This window comes from Rhincodon typus, chromosome 38 (assembly GCF_021869965.1).
Source record: "Rhincodon typus isolate 14 chromosome 38, sRhiTyp1.1, whole genome shotgun sequence".
In the NCBI taxonomy this organism is placed as follows: domain Eukaryota; kingdom Metazoa; phylum Chordata; class Chondrichthyes; order Orectolobiformes; family Rhincodontidae; genus Rhincodon; species Rhincodon typus.
The window spans coordinates 11825614-11835923 of NC_063369.1; positions in this window are offsets into that span (position 1 = coordinate 11825614).

Sequence of the window (10310 nt, forward strand, 5' to 3'; positions counted from 1 at the left end):
AAAGCTCCCTCTGCCCTGTCTGCCATCAAACACTCCCAGGACAGGGAGAGCACAGGGTTGCATACAGAGTAAAGCTCTCTCTACACTGTCCCCCATCAAACACTCCCAGGACAGGGACAGCACAGGGTTAGCTACAGTGTAAAGCTCTCTCTGGAATGTAGCACTGAATTGTAAGCCGCAGTCTAAGATTCTACAACCCAGGAGAATACCCACGGACGCAATGCTCTTTGGCCTTGGGATTGCTCTGTGTTACGTGCTAACACATTTAACAAATTGATCTCACACTCCTCATAGAGCAGGAAGTGTAAATGATTCAGCATCCCTCAGTGCATACATGTTTTAAAAGAGACATCGATTTCCAATCTCTATTTAGAGAAAGACCCAGCTAAAATGTAAAATATGAACAATTCCTAAAACTTGCCAGCATCTGTAATTAGTGGATATTCACTACTCTTGCCCTGATGATCAATCAGATACAGAAACAACAAATGATTGACACAGCATAGAAAGAGGCCATTTGACCCATCCTTCCTCTGCTAGCTTACATAGTTCACGGTTTATAAGGAAACTTTATAAGGGCATTAAAGATTCTGCCTACGGCTCACCCCTCTCTCCCAACCATCAAAGGCAGATCAATGTTTCATTTACAAATGGATCCCTAATGAAGAGAGTTTTGAGACAGGACGTAGATTAGTTTTATTTATTCAGAAAATGGTGACTAGGCCAGGTTGCTGAAGTCCATTTTGGGTAGGTATCCCTACAGTGCTGTTAGTGAAACAGTCCCAGGGTATTGGTCCTGAGACAGTGAAGGAATGGTGATTTATTTCCAAGTCAGGATGGCTTTGGGCTTGGAGGGGAACTTGCAGGGAGTGGTGTTCCCACGGAATCATAGCCACGTACTCTACAGAAGAGTTCATTCAGTCCATCAAGCCTGTTACCCTGCTCCTTCGAGATTGAAGTGATCGTGGGTTTGGAAGGTGCCATCTAAGAAGCCTTGTTAAATTTCTGCAGTGCGTCCTATAGATAGTACACATTGCTGCTATTGAGTGTGGTGGTGTTGTGCCAATTGAGCGGGCTGCTTTGTCCTGGATGGTGCCAATCTTCTTCAGTTTAGTTGGGGCTGCACCCATCCAGGCAAGTGGGGAGTATTCTATCACACTCCTGACTTGTGCCTTGTAGGTGGTGGACAGGCTTTGGGGGGTCAGGAGGTGAGTTACTCTCTGTAGCATTCCTAGTCTCTGACTTGCTCAATTTGCTATGGCAAGTCCAGTTAAATTTTTGGTCAATGGTATCTCCAGGATGTTGATAGTAGGGGATTCAGAGATGGTCCATTCATTGAATGTCAAGAGATGATGGTTAGATTCTCTCTTGCTTCAGATGGTCATTGTCTGCCACTTGTATGGCACAAATGTTACCTGTATAAAGACCATATCATTTTATTTTCTATTTTTATTATTGAGGTCTAAAATGGAAAAAGGACTGTTTTAAAATACAGGATGGTGGAAAGACTTGCTGCACTTTTAGTAACAAGTTACAGAAACATATTAAATATAGTGTTAACACAGCTACTTTGTGGGAATGCTGATTGTAGGTGGCACAGCACATGGGAGGGTGATGTGGTGTGGTATTTAACTGACAGCAAGAAGCTGATTGGTTTGTGTAATTGTGACCAGAAATGGATGCCAAAGGTCATCAGCCTGGTGACAACTCTCTGGTTCAGATAGCTGAATAGCTCATAGCTATGAACAAAACAGGGAGAAGCCTTTGGAGTGGGGCAGGTGGTTGTGTGTGTCTCTCTCTGTCTGTGCAGTAAAAATACCTGTAGCCTAAAGAGAGCCAGTTAGCTTCTTTCACCAGTTGCTGTAGATATTTTCTAAGCATCTTGTTCGGAGATGTTATCGCACAGCTCTGGAGCTGGTGGGACTTGAGCGCAGGTCTCCTGACTTAGAGGTAAGGACACCACCACAAGAGTTACTTTTGCTGTTAATGAGTAAATAAGAGATATTGTAGTTAGTGTATCAATTGCCCTGTGCTCCTGCAGAGAAGTTAAAGAACTTGGAGAAAGGAGAGTTCTGCCGGAGAAAATCCTGACAAACCAATAGAATCATCCCAACAAACCCTGTTGACTGGTGCTACTGAACTGTTCCCGGACTTTTCTCCTCCATTCATAAAACCAATTATTTTTTGTTGTTTGTCTGTGTCAGCCTATATATGTGTCTAGGGGCTTTTAAAAGGAGAGTTAGAGTTTTAACTATTACAGCCATTTGTTGATACTTTATAGCTGTTTAATTGTGTTTAGATTTTACTTATTTGTAGTAAACAGTAGATTTTGTTAAGTGCAGGAACCTAGTCAGTGTTGTTTTTTGTTAACTCAATTCCAACTGACAGATAAAATTGGGATTTTTGTGGTGATCCCTGGCGCGGTGGAGCTTGAGAATAAGCACCCTTTCCCATGTGAGTTGTAACACATGTTCCTTGTCAGCCCAAGCCTGGATATTGTCCAGATCTTGCTGCATTTAGACACAGACCACTTCAGTATCTGAAGAGCCACGAATGGTGCTGAACATTGTGCAATCATCAGCGAACATCCCCACTTCTGACCTTATGATGGAGGAAAGGTCATTGATAAAGCAGCTGAAGATGGTTGGGCCTAGGACACTACTCTGAGGAACTCCTGCAGAGATGTCCTGGAGCTGAGATGACTGACCTCCCACAACCATAACCATCTTCCCATGTGTCAGGTATGACTCCAACCAACCTTCTCTATGATTCCCAATTACTCTTTGCTTGGACTCCTTGATGCCACAGTCAGTCAAATGCAGACTTGATACCAAGGGCTGTCACTCTCACCTTACCTCTGGAATTCAGCTCTTTTGTCCATGTTTGAACCAAGGCTGTAATGAGGTCAGGAGCTGAGTGGCCCTGGCAGAACCCAAACTGGGCGTCACTGAGCAGGTTATTGCTGAGCAGGTGCTGTTTGATAGCGCTGTTGGTGACACCTTCCATCACGTTACTGATGATCGAGAGGAGACTGATGGGGCGGGAATTGGCCGGGTTGGATTTGTCCTGCTTTATATGTACAGGACATACCTGGGCAATTTTCCACATTGTCGGGTAGATACCAGTGTTGTAACTGTACGGGAACAGCTTGGCTCGGGGAGCGGCAAGTTCTGGAGCACAAGTCTTCAGTACTATTGCTGGAATGTTGTCAGGGCCTGTAGCCTTTGCTGTATCCAATATCTCCAACTGTTTCTTGATATCATGTGGAGTGAATCGAATTGGCTGAAGACTGGTATCTGTAACGCTGGGGACTACAGGAGGAGGCTGTGATGGATCATCCACTCGGCACTTCTGGCTGAAGATTGCTGCGAATGCTTCAGCCTTATCTTTTGCACTGAAGTGCTGGGCTCTTCCATCATTGAGGACGGGGGTATTTGTGGAGCCTTCTCCTCCAGAGAGTTGTTTAGTTGTCCACCACCATTCACAACTGGATGTGGCAGGACTGCAGAGCTTAAATCTGATCCGTTGGTTGTGGGATTGCTTAGCTCTGTCTATCACTTGCTGCTTTCGCTATTTGGCGTGCATGTACTGCTGTTTGGTGGCTTCACCAGGTTGATACCTCATGCTCAGGTATACCTGGTGCTGCTCCTGGCATGCCCTCCTGCACTCTCCATTGAACCAGGGTTGACCCCCTGGCGTGATGGTAATGGTTGAATGGGGGGATATGCCGGGCCATGAGGTTACAGATTGTGCTGGAGTACAATTCTGCTGCAGTTGATGGCCCACAGCGCCGCATGGATGCCCAGTCTTGAGTTGCTAGTTCTGTGCGAAGTCTGTCCCATTTAGCACGGGGATAGTGCCACACAACACGATGGAGGTTGTTCTCAATGTGAAGGTGGGACTTTGTCTCCACAAGGACTGTGCGATGGTCACTCTTACCGATACTATCATGGACAGATGCATCTGCAGCTGGAATATTGGTCAGGATGAGGTCGAGTATGTTTTTCTCTCTTGTTGGTTCCCTCACCACCTGCCGCAGACCCAGTCGAGCAGCTACTCCCTTTAGGACCCGACCAGCTCGATGTGCTGCCAATCCACTCTTGGTGGTGGACACTGAAATCCCCCTCCCAGGGTACACTTTGTACCCTTGCCATCCTCAGTACTTCCTCCAAGTGTTATTGAACATGGAGGAGCACTGATTCGTCAGCTGAGGGAGGGCACCATGTGGTAATCAGCAGGAGGTTTCTTTGCCCATATTTGAACTGATGCCATGAGACTTCATGGGGTCCAGATTCAATGTTGAGGACACACAGAGCAACTCCCTCCCAACTGTATAACACTGTGCCACCCCCTCTGCTGTGAGATCACCCCGTGACAGTGCATAAAGTATATCCCATGGACCCATGACTACGTCATCTTGACCAGTCTGAGACTAGTCTGTTTTCATACCAGCCTCAGGTTTCAGCGAGGACCACTGACATTGTTCCTTCCAGTACCTGAACTGACACCAGCAGGTCATTTTGCAAGCTCCAGTTCCATTGCGCTGCTATTAGATACAACAATCAGCTTGCTGGAGAGAACATTTACAGATGGCAGTGTGTCTGGACTCACAAGAAGGTCAGATCAGGGTGAAGACTCAGTGGTTAGCACTGCTGCCTCACAGCGTGAGGGACCTGGGTTCGATTCCACCCTCGGGCGACTGTCTGTGTGGAGTTTGCACATTCTCCCCGTGTCTGCGTGGGTTTCCTCCGGTTTCCTCCCACAGTCCCAAAGATGTGCAGGTTGAGGTAGATTGGCCGTGCTAAATTGCCCCGTCGTGTGCGTGGATGTGCAGGCTGGGTGGATCGACTGTGGGAAATGCAGGGATAGGGTAGGCCTAGTTTGGATGCCCCTGAGAGGGTTAGTACAGACTTGATAGGCCGAATGATTTTTTTCCGCACTGTGGGGATTCTGTAAAGATGGCAGATATCATGGCCATTTGTGACAATCAACAATGGTTTCACAATCATCATTAGACTTTTAATTTGAGGTTTTTAAAAAGTCAAATCCACCCTCTACCACTACGGGATTCGAACCAGGAGTATGGGCTGGTTTTTAGGATTTTTAAGTCCAGTAACAGTACTGCTGTGTCATTGCCTCACCTAGAGAGAGTAATTCTCTTTGTTCCTTCCTCATGACCACGTTGACATCTGCAACCAATATTCTGAAGAGGGTCATTTCAGACACAAAACATTAACTCTGCTTTCTCTCTCCATGGATGCTGCCAAACCTGCTGCGTTTCTCCAGTATTCTCTGTTATTGGCTGTCAACTAGAAAGGGGTAAATTTTGAAACTAACCTGTGTGGACATACTATGACATATCAGTGGAGTGGGGGAGACTTGAACCCAGGCCACTGATCCAGAGGAATGGACACTACCACTGCACTATAAAAGTCCTCAGAAAAGGATGATGATTATTACTTATTAAGGCCTAAGTGGATGACCTTGTAGCCATCTACTTCACCCTCTAAGATGCTTCTTAAAACCAAGTTCTTGGTAAATATCACTGCACATGGCTCAGTGCCTTACTTTGTTGTGTAATACTCCTGTGAAGGGCCTTTGGATGTTTTATGGTATGGAAGATGCTAGACAAGTGTATCTTCTTGTAAATGAAGGTGTCTGTCTGCCCTAGATTCCTGCAAACTCTCCATAACCACAATAACAGACGTAGGGCAATTTAAAATCCACATAACAATTATAGAGTCATTATAACATACAGAAGCAAGGTTCAATAAACCACTGGCTATATTATGTTTAATAAATCACGCCATAATGACAGGGCTGTACTCTATCCACATGAACAGACCAACAAATTGCAGTGATCCTTCCTTCCTATCGTGTTATGTGAAGCAGCACAGGAACATTTGGCAGCTATTTAGACTTGTGTGTACTGCAGGGGAAAATAGCCTATAGCCATTATAGTGTTGAAGAATAAGAGAAGCCTATAAGAGACTGAGGGCTCTTGATAGAGTGAATGTGGAGGCATATAGAACAAAGTTAGGTGCCTCTCATTCAATACAGAGATGGGAAGGAATAAGTTTCCTCGGAATTTAGATTTCTCTCCCTCAGCAAGCCTGGGTCGTTAAATACATAGAATCCCTACAGTGTGGAAACAGGCCCTTCGGCCCAACAAGCCCACACCAACCCTCAAAGCATCCCGTCCAGACCCATCCCCCTATAACCCACCTAATCTACACATCCCTGAACACTTTGGGGCAATTTAGCATGGCCAATCTACCTAGCCTGCACATCCTTGGACTGCGGGAGGAAACCAGGAGCACCTGGAGGAAACCCACGCAGACATGGGGAAAAATGTGCAAACTCCACACAGACAGTTGCCCGAGGTGGAATTGAACCCGGGTCCCTGGCACTGTGAGTCAGTAGTGCTAACCACTGAGCCACTGTGCCAATTTACATTTAAGAATTAAAAACAGGAAAAGCTGGAGTAATTCTACATTCTGGAGAGAGAAACAGAGTTGAAGTTTCGAGTCTGATGCAACTTTTCTGCAGAGCTCTGAGATTCTTGTAAAGGATCAGATTGGGCTCGAACTGCGAACTTTCTCTCTCTCTCTCTCTCAGCAAATGCTGCTAGACTTTTCTGTGTTTTTCCTGCTTTTGTTTCAGATCTTCAGCATCCGCAGTTTTTGCTTTTGGGAAAAAATACAGTCAATACATCTAGACTCGAAACATTAGCTTGCTCTCTCTCCATGGATGCTGCCTGTGATTTGCAGCATTTCTTGTTTTCGATCAAGGCCGAGTTAGATTTTTGATCAATCGAGAGTGAAGGGGTATGAGGGCACAGTGGGATTAAAGTCACAATAAGATCTTATCAAACGGCAAACCGGACTTAAATTTATTCCTAATTCTTGTGTACTTGTTCTTGAGAAGGTCAGATCAATAAGGATTTAATGAAAAAGTATTCGGACTAACAGCTGTCTGTGGGAAACAAAAAGAAAAAAAAACCTCATGGCTCAGGAAATGGATGGCACACCCCACAAAATTGATGTGGGAAAAGCAATCTTTCAGATTAAGAACCCGCAGCCTGGCTCCATTAAGGGACCATAGATGGTGAAGAGGCTCTCACTGAAGGAAGTGAAATCACGTTGAAGTATTTCAGTTGTTCCATCACAACTGGATGTTGTAATTAACATCGCCACAAATGCTATTTGACAGAGCTCTATGGTTCATCTTTATCCCTGTCCTCATTCATCGCTGGGAGATTGTTATCCATCCCTTGCCTAAGGTGGACAATGTCAGAATTCACACGACACCAGGTTGTAGTCCGACAGGTTTATTTGAAATGGCATGCTCGTCACCGGACAAAGGAGCAGTGCTGCGAAAGCTTGTGATTTCAAATAAACCTGTTAGACTATAACCTGGTGTCATGTGAATTCTGACCTTGTCTACCCCAGTCCCACACCAGCACCTCCACTTCCTGCCTACGGTGAGCATCTAATCACTACGCAGTTAGCGCTTATTGCAATCCAACAGGAAACCCTTCCAGCTCAATAATATGTGTTCTGCACTGTCATGGGGGTCTACCAAAGCAGAAAGTTCCAGCCAATGTCTTCAAGAGAGGGAGAGTGAACATTAACAGCTGAGCAGTTTATTTCCATAGTCTGTACCGGTGAGGAGGATGTTTATTACAGAGTACAGCCTGGGGCAAGAGCTAGTGTTTCAATGTACCGCAGCTACCACTGGGTTCTGAAGCACTCCCACGCTCACCATCTGCATTAAATGTATCTGAAGGATTTGCAGGCTTGATATTCACCTTGTTTGGCCTCGTTACGACAAACCGTTTCTGGTTGTCAGGACCTGGAATAGGTTCCCAACCTCGAGCTTGTAGCTCAGAGGCTTCAGCCTGCTACCTCTGCACCAATGGATCTCCGCAATCCCTGAACTAAACTACCCATTAGTCTATTGGCTCAGTGTTTAGCACTGCTGCCTCACAGCACCAGAGGTGCGCGTTCGATCCCAGCCTTGGGTGACTCTCTGTGTGGAGCTCGCACGTTCTGCGTGGGTCCCTTCCGGATGCTCTGGTTTCCTGCCAGAGTCCAAAGATGTGAAGGTTAGGTGGATGGGCCATGCTTAAATTACCCATAGAGTCCAGGGATGTGCAGGTTAGCTTGCTAAAAAAACATCCATGTGGGGTTAGAGAGGTGTGTTGCTCTTTATAGGGTCGGTGCTATTAGATGGGCCGAATAGTCTCTTTCTGCACTGTAGGGATTCTATCATCCCTTCAGGATGTTGTCTGCCATTGTAGCAACACTTAAATAGAGGGATTAAACAAAAACTACAGCAACTTGCCTGCCACTCAGCCAGTCAGCTCCCCTGTTACTCACTCAGAGATAGTAGGAACTGCCGATGCTGGAGTCTGTGGCACTGGAGGAGGCCCAGGATGGACATGTTGTCTAAGGAGTGGGAGGGGGAGTTGAAATGGTTCGCGACTGGGAGGTGCAGTTGTTTGTTGCGAACCGAGCGTAGGTGTTCTGCAAAGCGGTCCCCGAGCCTTCGCTTGGTTTCCCCGATGTAGAGGAGGCCACACCGGGTACAGCGGATGCAGTATACCACATTGGCAGATGTGCAGGTGAACATCTGTTTAATGTGGAAGGTCTTCTTGGGGCCTGGGATGGGGGTGAGGGGGGAGCTGTGGGGGCAGGTGTAGCACTTCCTGCGGTTGCAGGGAAAAGTGCTGGGGCGGTGGGGAGTATGGAGCGGACAAGGGAGTCACGGAGAGAGTGGTCCCTCCGGAAAGTAGATAAGGGTACGGAGGGAAAAATGTCTTTGGCAGTGGGGTCGGATTGCAGGTGGCGGAAGTGGCGGAGGATGATGCATTGGATCCGGAAGTTGGTGGAGTGGTATGTGAGGACGAGGGGGATTCTGTCCTTGTTATTATTATGGGGAGGGGATGTGAGGGATGAGTTGCAGGAAACGCGAGAGGTGCGGTCGAGGGCATTTTCGACCACTGTGGAGGGGAAATTGCGGTCCTTGAAAAACAAGGACATTTGGAATGTCCGGGAGTGGAATGCCTCAGCTTGGGAGCAGATGTGGCGGAGGCAAAGGAGTTGGGAATAGGGGACGGCATTCCTGCAGGAAGGTGGGTGAGAGGAGGTGTATTCTAGGTAGCTGTGGGAGTCGGTAGGCTTGAAATAGATAACAGTTGCCAGGTGGTTGCCAGAGATGGAAACAGAGAGGTCCAGGAAGGAGAGAGAGGTATCAGAGATGGTCCAGGTGAACTTAAGATTGGGGTGGAAGGTGTTAGTGAAGTGAATGAACCGTTCGAGCTCCTCATGGGAGCACAAGGCGGCGCTGATACAGTCATCGATGTAACGGAGGAAGAGGTGGGGGATAGGGCCAGTGTAGCTACAGAAGAGGGATTGTTTCACATAATCTACAAAGAGGCAGGCATAGCTTGGGCCCATGCAGGTACCCATGGCCACCCCCTTTGTCTGTAGGAAGTGGGAGGAATTGAAAGAGAAGTTGTTGAGGGTGAGGACGAGTTCGGCTAAGTAGATGAGGGTATCAGTGGAGGGGAACTGGTCGGGCCTGTGGGACAGGAAGAAGCGGAGGGCCTTTAGGCCATCTGCATGGGGAATGCAAGTGTATAGGGACTGGACATCCATGGTAAAGATGAAGTGTTGGGGACCGGGTAATCGGAAGTTTTGGAGGAGGTGGAGGGCGTGAGTGGGGAGTTGCTGGACCAAGGGGGAGAAAATGGAGTCGAGACAAGTACGGATGAGTTCGGTGGGCAGGAGCAGGCGGAGACAATGGGTCGACCAGGGCAGTCAGGTTTGTGGATTTTGGGAAGGAGATAGAAGCGGGCGGTGCGGGATTGGGGAACGATAAGGTTGCAGGCTGTGGGTGGGCGGTCACCTGAAGTGATGAGGTTGTGGATGGTTTGGGAGATGATGGTTTGGTGGTCGGGGGTGGGGTCATGATCAAGGGAGCGGTAGGAGGAGGTGTCGGAGAGTTGGCGCCTGGCCTTGGTGTAGAGGTTAGTGCGCCATACTACAACTCGGCTCCCTGGTCCGCGGGTTTTATGGTGAGGTTGGGATTGGAGCGGACGGAGTGGAGGGCTGCACGTTCTGTAGGGGAGCGGTTGGAGTGGGTGAGAGGGATGGAGAGGTTGAGGCGATTGATGTCACAGAATGTGCAGCCCTCCGTTCCCTCCGCTCCAACCCTACTTATCCCACCGAACTTATCCCCACCACACCCAGCACTTTTCCCTGCAACCGCAGGAAGTGCTTCACCTGCCCCTACACCTCCCCCCT